Source organism: Mastomys coucha, unplaced genomic scaffold, assembly GCF_008632895.1.
Source record: "Mastomys coucha isolate ucsf_1 unplaced genomic scaffold, UCSF_Mcou_1 pScaffold18, whole genome shotgun sequence".
NCBI classification, from domain to species: domain Eukaryota; kingdom Metazoa; phylum Chordata; class Mammalia; order Rodentia; family Muridae; genus Mastomys; species Mastomys coucha.
The window spans coordinates 12954404-12976967 of record NW_022196900.1 but is presented as its reverse complement, the minus strand read 5'-3'; positions in this window follow the sequence as shown (position 1 = coordinate 12976967).

The following is a 22564-nucleotide window of genomic DNA, read 5'->3' as shown; positions in this document are numbered from 1 at the left end:
TCATGCATTGGAATTTTATGCAAAGCTGCCTAAAAAATTCAGACTTTCGGCAAAACTATGATTTTAATTGTTTCATTTTGAAATTTTATGCCTATACTCTCTAACAGTAAAAGGTTATCAGATTCACTTAAAATATAAAGTAAATAAAGTAAACATAAAGATTAAATATGTTGAGCTTAGATATAGCTCAGAGAGGTTAAGAACACTGACTGATCTCCCAGAAAACCCTGAGTTAAATTCCCAGCAACCACATAGTGGCTCATAACCATCTATTATGGAATTTGGTGCCTCCTTCTGGCATGCAGACGTACATGCAGGCAGAACTCTATAAACATAATAAATGAATCATAAGAAAAGTTTAAATGTGTTATTTTTTCTCTCTTAAAAATCATTTTATAAAATAATGACAACTTTTTGCTCTATCTCAGGATTTTCAAAGCTGCCTTATTTTCTGAATGTGCATTATTTTCAAGTATGGGGTAAGCTGTTTTCATTCAAGTAAGGGCTGTGTTTGCAAAGCTCTGGAATCAGGCATGTCTTACCCTGGAATTGGCTGCCTCAGCCTCTGCGGTTTAGTCATCCCAATTGCTGCAAAGGTGACTCCAGCGGGTTGTAAGTGCTTGGACAGCTGTTCGTCGCTCCAGGTTGAGCCTGCAGCATTAGAACGTCTTTATTTAATAAACTCCACTTCTCCATTGCATTTTTCCTGAGCAGGGAGGGGCCTCTTGCTCCTGTGGTTTTTCTGTGTGCAATGAGAAAGCTGTCACTGTTTAACAGCTCCTGCAGCACATTCTGCCACCTAGTGTTAATCAGGACACTGATAGCATAGGGCTTCAGATAAATTGCCTATGGTGCAGGCTGAAGAAACCAATGTACCCTCAGCTCTGTGAAGTTGCCCTTGCGGCTTCTATGGAGTCTGTGAGGCCCCAATGACTGCTAGTGCACTTATTGATATTAAGGCAACCTGTCCTCCTCTCTCCAGCAGGTCTTCTGTTTACCCACAGCTGTCCTACTAGGATATATAAACATCTTAAGAATAAAGAATATGCAGGAAGAGTTTCTGAGAAAGATCATGGAGTACAGAACGATAGAAAACAAATGTAAATATAACTGAAAAGAGGTAAGAATTTTAAACAACAGATCTTTACTCACTCTAGAGTTATGGAATGGTACTAAATCTGAGTCAAAAGAAATAAAACCTCTGGGGGAGATGAGGCCATTTCCCATTCCTCAGCAACTTGTGTTGCCTGAAACTAAGGGAAAATCTCTAAACAAACTGTTGAAACTTAAACTCATACGAAGAAACGTGAGACTACACCAGACCTTGGGACAGATGTGTTCTTATTCCCATCTTTGACCTTGATGCTTCATAATGATGTAAGAATGAATGATTTTTCTAATAAAACAGAGACCTTTCTCTGAGGAAGAAAGGAAACAGAGGCAGGGTTAGACCCTAAAAAATATGGGAGTAGTCTATAGTCTATAAGGAGTCATTATGAAAGTCAAGGATGGCAGAATGGCATTAGAACAGAGGACAATATGTGTAGATTCACTAAACTCTTTTTCCCCTAGTTTAAAATTTTATTATCCTGAGTTCCTTAAGGGCATTTCGTACAAGTAGTTAATGTGTTCGGAGCAAATTCCCCTGTCTACTCTCCAGTACTTCTCTTTATCACCCCTCCATCCCGTGTGTCTCCTTTGTTTTAAAATTTTACTTTTACTTTCCTGTCATCTATAAATTCATGATTTTATGCATCCATAAAAAAAATCTAAGACCTAAAATTCAAAGAACACATGCATATTTCTCTTTTGAGATTTTAATTCACTTAATCTGATTATCTCAAATGCAGTCACTTTTCTTTTTTTATATTGAAAATATTTTTTAATACGGTATATTCTAATCATGGTTCCCCTTCCTCATCTCCTCCCACAACCTCCCCAACACTCCACAATCCAATTCCATGCCTCTTCCTCTTTAGAAAACAAATAGGCCAATTCAAAAACCAACCTTAATAAAACTAAACAGATAGACAGTAAAAAGCATGAAAAGACACATACATGCCCACACTCATGTACACACAGCTGCAAAGCACCTGCGTGCACATTGCGTCCTACCACAAACCACGTGCGCACTCCATTCATACATAAAATCCATGAAAACACAAAATTGGAAATGATAATGGACACATGCGCAAGAGAAAAGTAAGGTAAATAAAATGTCCAAAAACAGCATTATAAAACAAAACATCTCCAAAGATATTCAATCTGAGTTGGCCATCTACTGGTAGCCATAAGTGTGGCTTGTATACCTAATGGGAATCTCATGTCTGTCCTCGCACTTCCTCTTAAACTAGTGTCATCTCTTCCTATGAAACTATTGTTACATATACATGCATAAATGTATAAATGAGACCTGCTGAGTCTATACAATGTTGCTTGTATGTATACATGCATGCTTATAATTTCAGTGATTATCACTTGGTATTGGATAAAAAGTTAGAGGATTCATCCTTGGGGAAGACTGACTTCACAGTGCAGTCATTAGTTGCTCCTAGTTCTTTGTGCAGGTGTAAGGCCCTGTAAAATTTAACCCTCCCATATTAGCATGTCTATTAGTGTAATCGCCCTCTGGGCCTTGTTTAGGCAGGACCATGAGTGTAGCTTTCCTAAGAAACACAACCTAACAGCAGACTTCATGCTCCTCTGGCTCTTAGAGTCTTTCTGCCTAATCTTCCTCAATGTTCCTTGAGCTTTAGGTGCAGTTGTATTGTAGACATATCCATTGGGTCTGAGCCCCCATGAGTAGCTTTTCTTAGCATTTTGGCCAGTTGTGGTTCTCTGTACTGATCTGCATGTGCTGCAAAGAGAAATTTCTTTCATGAGGAGTGAGCACTACATTTACCTGTGGGTATAATGCTAAGTACTTAGAATACAGTTACAAAACATGCTTTTCTAATAAAGGGCTGCTAGTAGTTTTTTTTTTCTAAGATTTTAAGACCTTACTAGCCTCAGATGGCCAGTCAGGTTTCCAGTGCCAGGATGGGTTTCCCTCCTTTTGAGGTTGCTTCTCTTCTAATGCACAGCACACTCCTCTTTCACTTCCATATTAACCTCCTTCCATCATCCCTAGTCAAAGGTCACCACCCTCATCCATTTTCCCATCCCCCCACCATATCATTTATACCTTGCTATTACTTTCTCTAGTGATCCTTATGCTCTTGTCCTTGCCATGCTTCCTTTGTTTTTCTTATTTTCTACTGTTATTCCAAGTAATGTACTTGTATTTGAAGATTTGGAGCTCAGAATCATAGGTGAGAAAGAACATGCACTGCTTCTCTCGCTGGATCTGGGTAACCTCATTCTTTATATTTTCTACTTTCATCCATTTACCTGCAAAATCCATGAATTCATTTTTATTTATAACTGAATAGTATTCTATAGTCTGTATTTAGCATATTTTCTTATTCATTTGTTGTTTGAAGGATGTTTAAATTGTGTCCGTTTTCTAGCTACTATGAAGAGCGAAGCAGTAAACCCGTCTGATCAAGCGCCTGCAGAGTAGAATGTTGAGTCTTTTGGGCAAGTGACAAGTAGTGGGATAGCACAGTTACATATTTTATTTACTTTTAGTTTTTTCTTAGTATTTTCCATAGCAATTCCAGAGTAGCTACACCAGTTTACAAGCATATCAACAGTGAATAAGGGTTCCTCTTTCTTCGGTATCATGAATAGCTTTTGTCATTCATTTTGTTGATATTAGTTAATTCTGATTGGTTGAGATAAAATTTCAAATTTGTTTCAATTTTTTTCCTAATTTGCCTTGTTCTGAGTATTAGTAAGGATGAGAATAGTTTTTTTGACTATTTGTATATGGTCTTTGGATAATCTTCTGATCATTCCATTCATCTATTTTCATGAAGTTTTGGGTTTTACTTTTTGATGTTCAATTTTTTTCTGAGTTTGTTATATATTCTAAATATTTATTCTCCATTAAATGTGTAGCGAGTAAAGATTTATGCCATTTTATCAGCTGTCTCTTCACTTGGTTGTTTCATTTTTTTGTGGACTAGTTTTGTAATTTTTAAGAAATTGATTTCTTGATTTTTGGCACTACTTCTTAAGTAACTGGTATTCTACCTGGAAAACATTTGCATATGCTGATAGCTTGAAATATTTTTCATATTTTTTCCTTTGGCAACCCTAATGTTTAAGGTCCATTTTGAGTTTATTTTCACACAATTTGAAAGACACAGATCTAGTTTGATAAGTTTACGTGTGTTTTCCAACACTGTTTATTAAAGATAATCTCATTTTCCACCACTGGGCAGCAGTAACTAAGTGCCACATTGTATCAGAGATGCCCCCATTCTCTTCCATTGATCTTCATGTCTGCATTGCTGGCAAATCATGATGTTCTTGTCATGGTGTCTCTGTAGGATAACTTAAAATCAGGTATGGTGATACTTATAGAATTATTACTTTTGCTCAGGATTGCTTTTAGTCCTTTGTGCATCCATATATGTTTTAGTATTATTTTTTTCTATTTCTGTGAAGAATTACATTTAAATTTTTATGGAGATTTAATTGGATCAATTAGTAAACTCGGGAAATTTTATAATATTAAATTCTCTAATTTATGAAGATGGGAAGTCTTTTCAACTTCTAATGTCATTGATTTCTTTATTCAGTGCTTTAAAGATTATATCAGAGGTCTTTTACTTCCTACATTAAGTTTTTTCTCATTGTATTTTACTTTATGCTATGGGGGTTATTATGAATGAGATTTCCACCCTGGTTTATTTCTCATTATGTTCGTTATTGATATATACATAGGCTATTGATTTGAACTTTGAAACTTGCCACTTTCTGGAAGTGTTTATCAGCACTCAGAGTTTTCTGGTGGAATCCCTTAAGTCTCTTTATGGATAAAAACATATCTACAAATAGGAATACTTCGACTTCTTTCCTTCCTCTTTGTCCTTATTTTATATTCTTTTCTTTTTACTACTCTAAGCAATATTTCAGGCACTATAATGAGTAACAATTGAGGGACTGGACATCCTTGTCTTATTTCTGATTTTAATATGGCCATAGGTTTGTCATATACAACCTTTATTATGTTGAGTTGTTTCTTTTTATCTCAGTTTCTTCAAAGTTTTCGTCATGAAAAGCTATGAACTTTGTCAAAAGCCTTTTCTGCATCTATTCAGATGACCATGTGGTTTCTGTCTTTGAGGTCAATTTTGTGATATATTACATTAGGTGATTTGTGTGTGTTGAACCATCTTAGTCTTTTGGGAATGAAGCCAACTTCATTATGGTGAATAATTGTTTGATACACCCTTAAGTCTTTTCATGATATTTTATTGTATATCTTGGCACCTGCTTCATCAGGAGATAAGTCTATAATTTGTTTTGTCTATCTGAATTTAATCCAAGGGTAAAAATAGATCCACACAAAACTCTGGTAACATTCTTTCCATTTTATTTTATAAAATAATTTTGGAAAGATTGTTATTGATTCTTCTCTAATGGTTGGCTAGAATTCAATAGTGACTCACTCTAGACCTAGATTACTTTCAATTGGTGTTTTTTTTTCTTTTTGTAAATTACCACTCCAGTCTCATTATTAGAATTTAATTGATCTCATCAGTGTTTGATTTTAGTGGGTCATATGAAGGTAAAAATTAATACTTTTGTTTAGGTTTTTCAGTTTAGTGTAATAAAATTAAAATGTATCCTATTGATTTTTTCAATTTCATCATTATTTTTGTTATAGTATTCCTTCACCTCCAATTTTCTTTTCCTTTCATTTTTTTCTTTTTTTTATTGATTTGGATGAGTTTGCCATTCTTGTTTATCTTTAAACAATTGTTTCATTAATTCTCTTTTCATTTTAATTTCATTAATTTCTGCCATGCTGATGATTAATTTTTTTTATATGCTGATTTAGAAATTGGTGTCCGACAAGTCTGCTACATATTCAGTTGGAGCCATGGATCCCTCCATGTGTACTCTTTGGTTGGTAATTTAGTCCCTGGGAGCTCTGGGGGTTCTGGTTGGTTCATATTGTTGTTCCTTCTATGGGGCTGCAAACTCCTTCTGCTCCTTGGGATCTTTCTCTAGCTCCTCCATTGGGCTTTGTGCTCAGTCCAATGAATGGCTGTGAGTATCCATTTCTGTTATTTGTCAGGCACTGGCAGAGTCTCTCAGGAGACAGCTATATCAGGTTTCTGTCAGTAAGCACTTGTTGGCATTCACAATAGTGTCCAGTTTTGATAACTGTATATGGGATGGATCCATAGGTGGGACAGTTACTCCATGGCCTTTCCTTCAGTTTCTGCCCCAAACTTTCTTAAGCAAGTGAATGGAACTAGAAAATATCATCCTGAGTGAGGTAACCCAATCACAAAAGAACATACATGGCATAAACTCACTGATAAGTGGATTTTAGCCCAGAGGTTCGGGAATACTCAAGATGCAATTCACAGATACTGTGAAGCTCACAAAGAAGACCACAGTGTAGATACTTCAGTCATTTTTAGAAGGGGGATCAAAATACCCATGGTAGGAAATACAGAGACAAAGTTTGGGGCAGAAACTGAAGGTAAGGCCACCTCTTTCCTTTGTTAAGGGACAGTAGAACCATCAGATGATTGTACCATGGTCTTAGGTGTATTAAAAGAATTCATTCCTGCTATCATCACATGAATGCTCATGTGAGTAAATGGAAAATTTAACCTTCAGCTGGCAAAAGCCATTTTCATCATGATCTCTGTTGTATTGTAGAAGATATTGAAAAGGGTACAGATAAGACATGTTTGTTTTTTGTGTCACAATTGACACATTATATTTACCCAGATGTTTCTATGATTCTTTGTCTTCAAAATGTAACCTTTTCGAAGCAGACACCCACTAAATTGATTTTCATTATGAGTGCCTGTCACAAATAGTTTTATACATTGATTTTCATTTTCCTTCAGAATTGTATTTGTCTGTCAATTTTTAATGAGTGTTTCTGATCTATTTGTTTTACTCCAATTACTCCAATTATTAGTGTGAGTTATGTATAAAACATTCTATCAGATAACTTTCATTTATTTGCTCTTTTTTTCCTTTGTGTACTGAACCATTTTCTTTCAAAGACATTCACTGTCAAATTCTCTGTCTTCAGCAGTTTTAATATTATGCTATTCCTAAGTATAATTTACTTTTAGACTTTATGTTTATATTCGCTGCTCACTTATGCTATTTTTGACACATTCTAGAAACTTTTTAAAAAAAAATCTGTTTTTTTAAAAATCAGATTATTTTATTTATTTATTTTTTTATGCCTTAGATTCCTGATGGTTACAGTTGGGTTGATGCTCACATTTACTGACATTTCTCTCTCTCTTGAGTTTTCTCACATAAGTTTTTTTTAAACAATTAGTTATTTTACTTATTTACATCCCAAATGCTACTCCACCCTGTCCCTGCTTGCAGAGTTCTTCTTCCCACACTCCTTCACCTTCACCTCTGAGAGGGTGCCCCTGGGGGGTATCCTACCCTGGACCATCAATTTTCTACAGGATTAGGTACATCCTCTCCTACTGAGGTCAGATAAGGCAGCCTTCCTTTACATATGTGCTGGGGCCTTGGACCAGCCTAGCCTAGCCCTTGTAGTGTTTGCTATTTAGTTGGTGGCTCAGTCTCTGGGAGATTTTAGGGGTCCTGGTTTGCTGACCATGTTGGTCTTCCTGTGGGGCTGGCATCCCCTTCAATTCCTTCAATCATTCCCCTAACTCTTCCATAGGAATCCCTGACTTCCCTCCAGTGCTTAGCCATAAGTGTCAGCATCTGTTTCAGTCAGCTGCTGGATAGAGCCTCTCAGAGGGCAGTTATGCTAGGCTCCTGTCTGTAAGAATAATGGAGTATCATTAATAGTGTCAGGGATTGGTGCTTGCTCAAGGAATGGGTCTCAGGTCGGGTCAGTTATTGGACAGTCATGTTTCATTCCTGTCTGCAAGCACAACATATTGTAATAGTATTAGGTATTGGTGCTTGCCCATGGGGATGGATCCCAAGTTGGGATGGCTACTGGTTGGCCATTCCTTCAGTCTCTGCTTCACTTTTGTCCCTGTATTTCTTTTAGACAGGAGCAATTTGGGCCAAAAGTTTTATTGGAGGGTTAGTGCTTATGTCCCTCTTCTAGGGGTCCTGTCTTACTACTGGATGTGATCTCTTCAGCTTCCATATCTCCACTGCTGAGCACTTTGGCTAAGGTCACCCATATTGAGTCTATGACCACTTGACGCTATGGCTGTGAACTTCTGCTGAGGGAGAACCTCATGGTGACAAGCACATGGCTGAGCAAAAACTTGGTGAGAGGGCTTGGGATGAAGCATGGAGTACGATTTGTCCACCAAGCATGCCTTCATGGATTAGTTTCTTTCAGCTCTTAAATTCTAGTCTCTTCTTAGTTGTCCAACAAATCATGAACCAATGATTGATATATTGATGAAATCAAAGGCACTATTTTTTAGTTGCTTCTTTAGAGCTCTGTTTGGATCAACACATGAACCTTGAGGGGGTATTATGAATTATGATTCAAATAATAAGTGTTTAAATATAATCAGGTTTGGCTTACCCTTTGAGCAGAGAATAATAAAATAATCAAAGTCATAGTCTTACCAAATATTGTATGCTTATATCTTAAAAATGAAGACTTCTATATTTTAAGTTTCTTTGTATAGAATATGATACCACAATACAGTGCACTGGCATAGAAATATATTCTAATTTCTCCTGTAATTTTTACTGTAATTTGTAGATAAAACATTATGTGAATATATGATTATGTTTTACTGGATATATAAATATTTATATAGAATTTATTTAAAAAGTCAATTTAATCATCATTAATACAGTTTTTCTCACTGTGTATATAAAATAAATCTTTTATTTATCATCCATCAAACTCCCTCTTTTAGCATACAACTAAAATGGAGAATGGATTTGGCTTGATTCATTATCTGAATAAAAATTACTGATTGAAACTTGAATTTGTTCGTATATATTGATTTTACTTTTTCTTGAAGATGTTCACCACAATGAAAATACACACAATAGTGAAAATAAAATCATTCTGATATAAACTGTTTTTTTTTTTTTTTAAGACTATGTATTTTCAGAAAAGTCTATAGTCATTGCATCAACACTTTTATATGAATTTGCTTTCTATGGGAACATCAAAGATTGTTATACAAACCAACATTGTTTCTATAAAGTATTCACTGAAACAGAGAATCTCTTGTTCTTGGCTTCTTATGAGAATGTTGCTGTGAAAAACTTTATTTTTGATTTTGATTGGTCCTGAGAAAGATAATCATCATTTTTATAATTTATGTCTGATTATATATGGAAAGTTATTGCTTTCTTTACCATATGGTTAGTGACCTGTGGTGTTTTTACAAAGTTGGGTAATGCCTCAAGACTATGTATAAATATCCTTAAAGAGGAGTCCAGGTTTCAGTAAATTCTTTTTTTTTTCTTTGTATAACTTCTATTTCAAAGTTACACATTCTTCATGTTACTGCCTGAAAAGGAACTGTCATTTAAATCCAGTGGCTTAGACAGTTTCAGGTGTTTGGAAGATGAGGGTTCTTGCTTTTTGAATTGCCTCTGATGAGACTGCTGGAATATAAGCACCCAAGTTTGGTGTTTTATTTCCTGCCAGTCAATCTAGGGTTTGTTACTATATCAGTTATTACTTACATTTCCAAGGCAACATATTAATTGAAAGGTGTCAGTGGAGCCTAGATGGGAAGAGATCATGCAACTCTTAATCTTGGAGGCCCTGGATCCACGTGTAGTTCTCTAGAGATGCCTCTCCATTTCTACTCAGTCAGAGTTTCTGTAGCCAAACGGGTGTTTCTTACCACATGTTTCAATGACTCTCACTTTCCCCTTTCTTTCTCTGGATAGATATGTTTCTCTTTCAATATGGAAGAAAGAATATTGGTTCCTAGTAGTTGTTATGAGAGCGGATGATACGATCCTTGAGTCTGCCAGGATATTGGTGTCTGTCTAGTCTCTCTCACGATCGTAGTGTTGGCTCTAACTTAAACTGTGCATATAATATCAGCATTTATATATTTGAAATAGTATTTTAAAGATACTCTTAACCCTGTAGTTCTTCATGACTTCTGCCATTAATCAATCAGACTACCTCAGTTGCTTTATTTGTGCTGCATTTTTAAATGCATATTTTTATTTGTTACTTCAGAATTGTAGACAATGCATTTTGTCTACAACCCCTAACTCCTCCCAGACCTACTTCCACATCCGTACTCACCCAATTGCTTGTCTTTTAGGTTTTCTAGAGTTCATCCAGTCCAGTTTGTGGTGCTCAAACAATTTCTGTTGAGTTTAAGATCTATTTCACAAGATGGATAGGTCATAGACCCTAGGGGAGAGCCTACTGTTATTATTTTGCTAAATGAACGCAGTATTACCCCATTTCCCAACCCTCATCAGAAACTTCTTCTTGCAGTAGATGAGAAGTAACATGATGAGTTATAACTGGTCAACATACAGAGAATGAGAGACTGTGGAGTGATTAGCACCAAAGACACATCTGTATTATCTCAAGGTATTGGAATCATTGAGGATGAAGGGGAGAAAAAAACTGTAAGAACCTGAGTTTCTAAATGACTAGACAGAAATAGTGTGATGCTACTACAACAGGGTAGCTGCACACATGAACCCTGATTGTCTTCTATCTGTAGCATTTATTCATTTATTCACCTGTTTGTATTTTGAGAACATTTGAATTAACATCCCCTGATGCAGGTTATAAAACTGAATTATCATTACTACTATACAAAACCTAAGCAAATTTTTCTATTAGAAAAACTCTAACTTTACAGTTTATGCAAATTATTTCTTCTAATCAGAAGTTATAATATCAGATCATGTGCTAGTTAATGTTTAATATAATGGGAAAATGTTCAGTTTTATTTTGTGTTTGCCATAAAAAGACAAAGACATAAAAAGGTAATAATGTATAAGATTTGAGCTTTACAATGACCCTGAGAAAGAATTCTAATCACTCCTTTAATATGTGAAAAACCTCATTTTAATAAAACTTTTATAAGATAATTTTGTTCATCGGCAGCAAGAAATTTGTTAAGCCTACAATATGAGCTATAATATCTACAGAGTGTTTTTGTGCTTGACGTGTTATCTTTGGCTAAAGACTTTTGAAGTTATTCTTAGAGATTTTCTTTTTATTACAAAGAAACAATAATCAAGCTGTGTATTCCCCCAAGAGCAATTGCTATTTGCATGGGAAGAAATCTGATGCTGCCTGAAGCCTCATTTTTCAAGATACATATATTTATTGGAATAAATAATTAAATTCCAATACAGGAAAATTCTTGCAACTTGTGTTGTACATAAATGTGGAGAAGGAGAAATTTAATTTTGCATCTCTACATAAAGTTATTGCACCAGAATATTTTTATTGATTTGATTAGGAAGTGGCTACAATCAGGGAGTGCCATTTAAATCAAATTTTGCTTATTAATAACACTAGATTGCTTTCCTTGTGCGTTTTCTACATAGCACATTTTCAATAAGCATCTAACCTATCTCTCTCTCTTTTTTATACCTTGGAAGAAGCCATGTGATCATGGTTCAAATACACCACGTTACTTTGAATTTCACAACCACAGAGTTGTAGAAACCTTGCTTAATTTGGGAGCATTGTATCATTGCTCTTCTCCAATAAGGTCGTCCTGTGTCTCATCCAAAACAACTCAGTTCAAGTGAAAACACTCTAAGCTGCCTTCCAGATCAGTCGTTCTGTATCTCTTAATCTCCTCTCTGCTGCTTTGGCAAGTGAGCTTTAGCTTAAGTTTAGAATCTTAAAACTCTAGTTAATTCCATCAGTTGTGTGGATGTTTGCTTTTGCTTCTGTGGAAATAAGGTTTATAAGCCCCAATGCTCATAAAGATAAAAAATTCTTATACTGTCATTATTTCTGCACTTTAGAAGCTGCTTGTTTTTAGTGAATTATATTTCAGATTATTTTTCTTCATCTAATTGAATTATTGGTCACAACTCTGAATCTGTTCATCATTTGTTTCTAGGGTAATCATATGATTTGATTTTTAAAACTCAAGATATGTGACACATTCACACACCAATAATACTAATAAAAATGGAAGCTGCCAGTTTGACAGTGGGCAGTATGGAGGGTCTTGAAGGGAAGGGTCTTGGAAGGATGGGGAAGAAGGAAGAGGAAGGAGGAAAGTGTGTAATTATTTTCCAATTAAAATGGTTCAAAAAGACTAAAAGACTGAATCAAAAAGTCCGTCAAGCAACGACTGCTTATTTGTCTTGCTTTAGAGCTATTGCCTTGGAAAGAAACCAAAATAAAATGGTTATACAGAACACATTGATATAAAGCATGTACTCATTTAAACCTAATTTTCTACCCAACTCTGTGGTTTTGCTTTATTTACTACTATTGACCTTAACAGTATAACTTGTGATTGTAAGGTTTGATACATTGTACAATTAATCTCCCCACAGATAAAACAAACAAGATATATCACAGGTAATAGATCTTACATCTCGTGACCTTGAGTGATAGAGAGTTAACACTGCAACTAATTTAAATGAGCTGTTATGCTTACAGGCAATCTAATTTATTTGCAAAGAACTGTTTTGATATGAGTGTTATGGGTTAGAGTTATAGTTACCCATGTGCAAAGGAACCAAACTGTATATGGGTATGCCTAGAGAATAATGATGTTACATTGGGCAGAAACTGAACATTATTCTACAGATCTCTGAAGTGCTTGAAAGCATCATGTAGATAGTGTGTGAACCTAAGGTAGCTTCCTCATTGACAATTTCAGTGATGCAAAAGTGTAGCAAGAAAAATATCAGTTCATCTCATTTGACATGGTTTCTTCAGTCATTTTCTTTTGTTTGACAATCATGATTTTTTCCCTCCAAGTGAAAACCTTAAAGACAAACGTATTAGAATTCTAATCTCAAGAGTCTGAAATTTAGCATATTACTGTTTTGGCTGTTAAATTTCTTGACAATCTATTTTGAACTTTGTGTTTTCAAACTATTTTTTTTAACTTCTGTATTAGTCAGGGTTCTCTAGAGTCACAGAACTTATGGTAGTCTCTATATAGTAAAGGAATTTATTGATGACTTACAGTCTGTAGTCCAACTCCCAACAATGAGCAGCAGCAGCTGTGAATGGAAGTCCAAGGATCTAGCAGTTGCTCAGTCCCACAAGGCAAGCAGGTGAAGAAGAGATCCTGCCTTCCTTCTTCCAAAGTCCTTATATAGGTCTCCAGCAAAAGGTGTGGCCCAGATTAAAGGTATTAAAGATGACCTTGAACTCAGAGATCATCCTGTCTTAATCTTCTAGGATTAATAACCACTATGCCGCAAGATCTCCATGCCAAGATCCAGGTCAAAAACTTGTATTTCCCAGCCTTCAGATTAGGCCCACAGATGAGCCCTCCAATTCAGGATTGTAGTTCATTCCAGATATAGTCAAGTTGACAACCAGGAATAGCTACTACAACTTCTTAGGACAAATCAGTTCTGGCACTTTCAAATAAACTCTGTTAAAAGGGAATGATTTCTATGATATCCTCCTGGTATGGGCAGCAGAGTTTCCATGTTGAATGGTTTTATATGTGAGTTTTATTTTACAAAGATTTTATTAAATAAATGGCTCATTTTCTCAGGCTTCATTGTATCTATGTAGTTGCAGTAATTGATATCAAGGCTTACTAGTCTTATAACATGGGAAGACACTGTATATTGTAAGATTTAGCAAAGAAATACTAACTAATCAATTTACCCCTTGTAAGTGTGGAAAGAATACATGCTGAGTTTGTAAAGAGTTAAGTTGGAAGTAGGTCAAATTGAAGATCCACTCTGGGTATCAAGGTTCCCTTAGTGGTTTTAAAGTACTTTTCAAATACAAGTAATGAATGGGGAAAAAAATCTATAAAAATGTATTTATACACATGCACTCGTGTGTGAGGGCACTTGTGCATGCACACACATGCACACAAACACACACACACACACATACACACACACACACACACACACACACACACTCATAATTAGAGGTTCATAGGGAATGTATTTTGCCTTGTAATTCCAGTTTTTGTTTGATTCAGTTGAAGAATTCACAGGCTGCTACCATGTGTAGTTAGCCTTCCCCAGACTAATTTGTATGTAAGTTCTAGGCTCAAATTTCTTTTTCTTTTCTTTTTTTTAATAAATGGAAAAGTGGTCAAGGAATTTGATAAGTTCATATCCATGGGCAGGTATGAATGTTTTGAAGTATGATAAATCCATATGAACACAGAGGGAGTGTATTTTTTTTAACTTTTAGCTCTGGAACCATGGCCACTATTAAGCATTTTTGAAAACATCTGGGATTTCTCTAGGCAAAACCTTTCACATAATGACCAAAGTGTATTCTTGAATACATAGAGCCTATTATTTTTAAAGAATAATTGTCACAGATTCACATATCTTCTTTATAGAAAATTTAATGTAACTTTTACAACTTTGTACAACAAATTTCATAATCATATGAGCTCTGTCTATATATTACAAATGATATCTGAAAATAAAAATATTTATTGTAACCTGATTATTACCTTATTGGCTCAATAAATATTCTGATGATGGATATATTGAGAAAATTCAGTTTTCATATATCAAACAACACTCTGGAAAATATTGAAGTGGATTGTCCATAGCTCATCACAATATTTAATACTGTATTTCAGTCATTTTAGATGCCTATATTTCTTTGCAGAACTAGAAAGCTTGAATATTTCATTTTCTACTCTCTTCCAATGTATATTTTGCAGTACAATTTATTTTAAGAAATGTGTGAGATGTGTTAAAATGTAAATTTTAGGCTTTTTGTGAGGCCCTTGAATCTTTAAGCAGCACTTGAATCTTTTGAGCTAAAAAGACCTATAAAAGACACACACACAAAACTCTTTACCATCTTAAAAAAATGAGAATAGGATTTGCAAATAAATTCAACTAAAAAAAAGATCTTAGAAGTTACAGTTGAGACTAAAGTGGGTGCCTAAGCTCAGAGATAGCAGATTCAAACCTCTCAGAGTCTACATAGATAGAGAATAAACAGATACTCTGCAAGTCTTTTGTTTGCTAGTAATAGCTCTATGTAGTAAAATGCTGACAAATTTCTGTCAAGATGGCTGACCCAGAATGTGCCTCCTTTTCTAACAAATGAGTTATTTCTCATTCAACACACACACACACACACACACACACACACACACACACAGACATACACACACACACACACACACAGACACACAGACACACACACACACACACACACACACACACACACACACACACACACATACACACAGAGCTGTATCTGAAACCATGCAAGTAAATCAGAGGTTCTCACAAGAATGTCTCAGAGAATCACGTAAATTATAATATACAAATATGTACATGATAAGAATGAAAAAAGAAGCCATAAATTTGAATGAGAACAATGTAGGGTATGTGAGAGGGCTTAGGGGAAGAAAGAAGGAGGAAATGATATAAATACAGAAGAACATATTAAGCAATATTAGGAGCTAGAGAGATGGCTCAGTGGTGAAAAGCATCTTGCTTTTCTTTCCGATGTCTTGAATTCAGTTACCAACAACCACATGGTGTATCACAACCATCTGTAATGAGATTTAACACCATCTTGTAGTGTGCAGACAGAATCTTGTATACATAATAAATAAATAAATAAATCTTTTTAAAACTTTATTTTATTTTATTAGATATTTTCTTTATTTATATTTCAAATGATATCTCCTTTCCTGGTTATCCCGCAGAAAAAATATGAAAACAAAAACAAAAAACAAACCCTCTTTCCTTCCCCCCTCTCCCTGCTCACCAATCCACCCTCTCCCACTTCCTGGCCCTGGCATTCCCCTATACTGGGGCTTTGAGCCTTCACAGGACCAAGGGCCTCTCCTCCCATTGATGACTAACTGGGCCAGCCTCTGCTATACATATACTGCTGGAGCCATGAGTCCCACCATGTGTGCTCTTTGGTTGATGGTTTAGTCCCTGAGAGCTCTGAGGGTACTAGTTAGTTCATATTGTTGTTCATCCTAAGGGGGTGCAAACCCTTCAGCTCCTTGAGTCTTTTTTCTAGCTCCTTCAGCTCCTTGAGTCTTTTTTCTAGCTCCTTCACTGGGGACCCTATGCTCAGTCCAATGGATGGCTTTGAGTCTCTACTTCTGTATTTGTCAGGCACCGGTAGAGCCTCTCAGGAGACAGCTATATCAGGCTCCTGTCAGCCAGCACTTGCTGACATCCACAATAGTATCTGGGTTTGATAACTGAATATGGAAAGAATTACCAAGTATAACAGTCTCTGGATTTTTCTTCCTTCAGTCTCTGCTCCATAGTTTGTCTCTGCAACTCCTTAGATGGGTATTTTGTTCCCCATTCTAAGAAGGAACGTAACATTCACACTTTGGTCTTCCTACTTCTTGAGTTTCTTGTGGTTTGTGGATAGTGTTTTGGGTATTCTGAGCTTCTGGGCTAATATCCACATATCAGAGAGTGCATACCATGTGTGTTCTTTTGTGATTGGGTTACCTCACTCAGGATGATATTCTCCAGATCCATCCATTTCCCGAAGAATTTGATAAATTCATTGTTTTTAATAGCTGAGTAGTACTCCATTGTTTAGTGTACCACATTTTCTGTATCCATTCCTCTGTTGAGGGACACTTGGGTTGTTTCCAATTTCTGGTTATTATAAATAAGGGTGCTATGAACAAAATAGAGAGTGTGTCCTTATTACATGTTGGAGCATCTTCTGGGTATATGCCCAATAGTGGTATAGCCAGGTCCTCTAGTAGTACTATGTCTAATTTCCTGAGGAATAGCCAAACTGATTTCCAGAGTAGTTGTATCAGCTTGCAATGCTACCAGCAATGAAGGAGTGTTCCTCTTTCTCCACAACCTCACCAGCATCTGCTGTCACCTGAGTTTTTGATCTTAGCCATTCTGACTCGTGTAAGGTGGAATCTCAGGGTTGTTTTAATTTGCATTTCCCTGATGACTAAGGATGTTGAGCATTTCTTTAGGTGTTTCTCAGAACATTCGGTGTTCATCAATTGAGAATTCTTTGTTTAGCTCTGTACCCCATTTTTAATAGGGTTATTTTGATTTTCTGGAGTCTAACACTTGAGTTATTTGTATATATTGGATATTTGCCCTCTATCGGATATAGGATTGGTAAAGATCTTTTCCCAATCTGTTGGTTGCCGTTTTGTCCTATTGACAGTATCCTTTGCATTACAGAAACTTTGTAATTTTATGAGCTAACATTTATCAATTTTTGTTCTTACAGCTTGAGCTACTGGTGTTCTGTTCAGGAAATTTTCCCCTTTGCCCATGTGCTCAAGGTTCTTCCACACTTTCTTTTCTATTAGTTTCAGTGTATCTGGTTTTATGTGGAGGTCCTTGATCCACTTGGACTTGAGCTTTGTACAATGAGGTAAGAATGGATCAATTTGCATTCTTCTTCATGCTAACTTCTAGTTAAACCAGCAACATTTGTTGAAAATGCTGTCTTTTTTCCACTGGATGGTTTTAGCTCCTTTGTCAAAGATCAAGTGACCATTGCTATGTATGTTAATTTCTGGGTCTTCAATTATATTTAATTGGTCCACCTGCCTGTCACTGTACCAATACCATGCAGTTTTTTTTTTTGGTCTGTTTTTTTTGTTTTTGTTTTTGTTTTTGTTTTTGTTACAATTACTCTGTAGTACAGCTTAAGGTCGGGGATGGTGATTCCACCAGAGGTTCTTTTATTGTTGAGAATAGTTTTTGCTATTGTAAGTTTTTGTTATTCCAGATGAATTTGCAAATTGCTCTTTCCAAGTCAATGAAGAATTGAGTTGGAATTTTGATAGGGATTGCATTGAGTCTGTAGATTGCTTTTGGCAAGATAGCCATTTTTACCATATTAATCCTGACAATCCATGAACGTGGGAGATCTTTCCATCTTCTGAGATCTTCTTTGATTTCCTTCTTCAGAGTCTTGAAGTTCTTGTCAAACAGATCTTTTACTTGCTTAGGTAGAGTCACACCAAGGTATTTTACCTTATTTGTGACTATTGTGAAGGGTGTTGTTTCCCTAATTTCTTTCTCAGCCTGTGTTGAAGAAGGCCACTGATTTGCTTGAGTTAATTTTATATTCAGCTACTTTGCTGAAGTTGTTTATCAGATTTAGAATTTTTGGGGTCACTTTAGTATACTACCATATCATCTGCAAATAGTGATATTTTGACTTCTTCCTTTCCAATTTGTATCCCTTTGATCTCCTTTTGTTGTCTAATTGCTCTGTCTAGGACTTCAAGTACAATATTGAATAGGTAGGGAGAGAGTGGGCAGCCTTGCCTAGTCCCTGATTTTAGTGGGATTGCTTCAAGTTTCTCTCCATTTAGTTTGATGTTGGCTTCTGGTTTGCTTTTACTATGTTTAAGTATGAGCCTTGAATTCCTGATCTTTCTAAGACTTTTACCATGAAGGGGTGCTGGATTTTGTCATATGCTTTCTCAGCATCTAATGAGATGATCATATGATTTTTTTCTTTGAGTTTGTTTGTTTTGATTACATAGATGGATTTCCATATATCGAACCACCCCTGCGTCCCTGGGATGAAGCCTACTTGATCATGATGGATGATTGTTTTGATGTGTTCTTGGATTAGGTTGGCAAGAATTTTATTGAGTATTTTTGCATTGATATTCATAAGGGAAATTGGTTTGAACTCAGCTATGAGTTTTCCTCTTAGGACTGCTTTGAAGTTTTCTTTCTTTGTTAGGTCTTTGTGTAGTTTAGGTATCAAGAGTAATTGTGACTTCATAGAATGAATTGGGTAGAGTACCTACTGTTTCTATTTTGTGGAATAGTTTGAGGAGTATTGGTATTAGGTCTTCTTTGAAGGTCTGATAACACTCTGCACTAAACCCATCTGGTCCTGGGCTTTTTTTGGTTGGGAAACTATTAATGACTCCTTCTAATTCATTACTGGATATGGGACTGTTTAGATCATTTATCTGATCTTGATTTACCTTTGGTACCTGTTACCTGTCTAGAAAATTGTCCATTTCATCCAGGTTTTCCAGTTTTGTTGAGTATAGGCTTTTGTAGTAGGATCTGATGATTTTTTTAGATTTCCTCAGTGTCTATTGTTATGTCTCTTTTTTCATTCCTGGTCTTGTTAATTAGGATACTTTCTTTGTGCCTTCTAGTTAGTCTGGCAAAGGGTTTAATCTATTTTGTGATTTTCTCAAAGAACCAGCTCCTGGTTTGGTTGATTCTTCATATAGTTCTTTTTGTTTCCATTTGGTTGATTTCAGCCTTGAGTTTGATTATTTCATGCCTTTGACTCCTCTTGGGTGAATTTGCTTCTTTTTGTTCTAGAGCTTTCAGATGTGCTATCAAATTGCTGGAGTATGCTCTCTCCAGTTTCTTTTTCGAGGCACTTACAGCTATGAGTTTTCCTCTTAGGACGGCTTTCATTGTGTCCCATAAGTTTCGGTATGTTGTGGCTTCATTTTCATTAAACTCTAGAAAGTCTTTAATTTCTTTCTTTATTTCTTCCTTGACCAGGTTATCATTGAGTAAAGTGTTGTTAAGCTTCCACGTGTATGTGGGCTTTCTATTGTTTACATTGTTATTGAGGAGCAGCTTTAGTCCATGGTGTTCTGATAGGGAACAAGGAATTATTGCAATCTTCTTGTATCTGTTGAGGCCTGATTTGTGACTAATTATATGCTCAGTATTTGGAGAAGGTATCATGAGGTGCTGAAAAGAAGGTATACCCTTTTGTTTTAGGATAAAAAGTTCTATTAATCTGTTAAATCCATTTGTTTCATAACTTCTGTTAGTCTTACTGTGTCTTTGTTTAGTTCCTGTTTCCATGATCTGTCCATTGGAGACAGTGGGGTATTGAAATCTCCCACTATTATTGTGTTGTGCTATGTGTGCTTTGAGCTTTAGTAAAGTTTCTTTTATGAATGTAGGTGCCCTTGCATTTGGAGCATAGAACTTCAGAATTTAAAGTTCATCTTAGTAGATCATACCTTTGATGAGAATGAAGTGTCCTGTCCCTCTTTATCTTTTTTGATCACTTTAGGTTGAAAGTCAATTTTATTAGATATTAGAATAGCTACTCCAACTTGTTTCTTGGGACCATTTCCTTGGAAATTGTTTTCCAGCCTTTTTATTCTGAGGTAGTATCTGTCTTTGTCATTGAGATGGGTTTTCTGAATGCAACAAAATGTTGGGTCCTGTTTCCGTACCCAGTCTGATAGCCTATTTCTTTTGGTTGGGGAATTGAGTCCATTGATATTAATAGATATAAGGAAAAGTAATTGTTGCTTCCTGTTATTTTTGTTGTTAAAGTTGGAATTCTGTTCATGAGGCTAACTTCTTTTAGTTTGGTTGGAAGATTATTTTCTTGCTTTTTCTAGGATGTAGTTTCCCTCCTTGTGTTGGAGTTTTCCATTTACTATCCTTTGAAGGGCTGGATTTGTGGAAAGATATTGTGTAAATTTGGTTTTGTCATGGAATACATTGGTTTCTCTATCTAAGGTAATTGAGAGTTTTGCTGGGCATAGTAGCCTGGGCTAGCATTTGTGTTCTTTTATGGTCTTCATGACATCAGCTCAGGATCTTCTGGCTTTCATAGTCTCTGTCAAGAAGTCTGCTGTAATTCTGATAGGCCTGCCTTTATATGTTACTTGACCCTTTTCCCTCACCACTTTTAATATTCCTTCTTTGTTTTGTACATTTGGTGTTTTGACTATTATGTGGCAGGAGGAATTTCTTTTCTGGTCCAGTCTATTTGGAGTTCTGTAAGTTTCTTGTATATTCATGGGCATCTCTTTCTTTAGGTTAGGGAAGTTTTCTTCTATAATTTTATTGAAGATATTTACTGGCCCATTACCTTGGGAGTTTTTACTCTCTTCTATACCTATTATCCTTAGGTTTGGTCTTCTCAGTGTGTCCTGGATTTCCTGGATGTTTTGGGTTAGGAGCTTTTTGCATTTTGCATTTCCTTTGACTGTTGTGTCAATGTTTTCTGTGTTATCTTCTGCTGCTGAGATTCTCTCCTCTATCTCTTGTATTCTGTTGGTGATGCTTGCATCTATGGCTCCTGACTTTTTCCCTAGGTTTTCTATCTCCAGAGTTGTCTCTCTTTGTGATTTCTTAATTGTTTCTACTTCCATTTTTAGGTCCTGGATGGTTTTGTTCAATTCCTTCTCCTGTTTGTTTGTGCTTTCCTGTAATTCTTTAAGGGAATTTTGTATTTCCTCTTTAATGGTTTGTGCCTCTTTACCTGTGTTCTCCTGTATTTCTTTAAGTGAGTTATTTATGTCCTTCTTAAATTCCTCTATCACCATCATGAGTTATGATTTTAGATCCATATCTTGCTTTTCTGGTTTGTTGGAGTATCTAGGACTTGCCATGGTGAGAGTACTAGGTTCTAATGATGCCAAGTAGTCTTGTTTCCTTTTGGTAAGATTCTTGTGTTTGCCTTTAGCCATCTGTTAATCTCTGCTGTTAGATGTTTTTGCTGTTTCTGGCTGGGTCTGTAAGCCTGTGTCAGCACTTCTTGGAAATCAGCTCTACCCTGGTAGGACCCATGTGACCTGTGTTGATCAGCCATCCCTCTTGGGTGCAGATGGATGACTGAAGACTGAAGACTGCAGCTTCTGTGGCCTATGCCTCCTTGCTGGTCCCACCTGAGACCTGGGTCAGAAGACTCCCTGGAGAGAAGCTCTCTGCTTTCCGGAAAGGTGTGCAGAGAGGGTCCTAAATCTGCTGTCCCTCCTAGTTGTAGATGGAGGTAGAAAGGATTCTGTCCTAGCTGCCTTGCCACTTCTGTGGCCTGAGCCTCCCAGCTGATCCCACCTTAGAAAGTCATGGAGAGAAAATTACAATCTCACCTAAATAAATCTTTTTTAAAAACCATATTATCCTCCCTCAAAGACTTAATGGCTCATGTTTCCTATTTGTAAACCAGACTTCTATGGTTATACTATAAATAGTATTATCCAGGTAATTTCAGTTCTTTATTTGATTATGCTCACCTAATTGGGAGATTTCTTATTGTATGAGTTACTTTTTTTCATTGCTATACAAAGAAACCTGACAAGCAACTTAAGAGAGGGTTACCTTGGCTCACAGTTTGAAAGTGAAGAATTTATGTTGAGGAATGTCCGGTGGTATGAGTGTGAAGCACCTAGACACATTTCATCAACAGTGAGGAAACAATGAGCCTCTAACAGTTGTCCTAAAGTGTATTTTGTTTCATATACAAGAAACATTTATGAAAAAGCAGTTAAATATAAATTAATTGATCCAGTATCCATAAGCATAAAATAATAGAATCATCTACCAAATGTTGTCATTTCTTATTATTTTTTAGATGCTTGTTTGTTTTCTT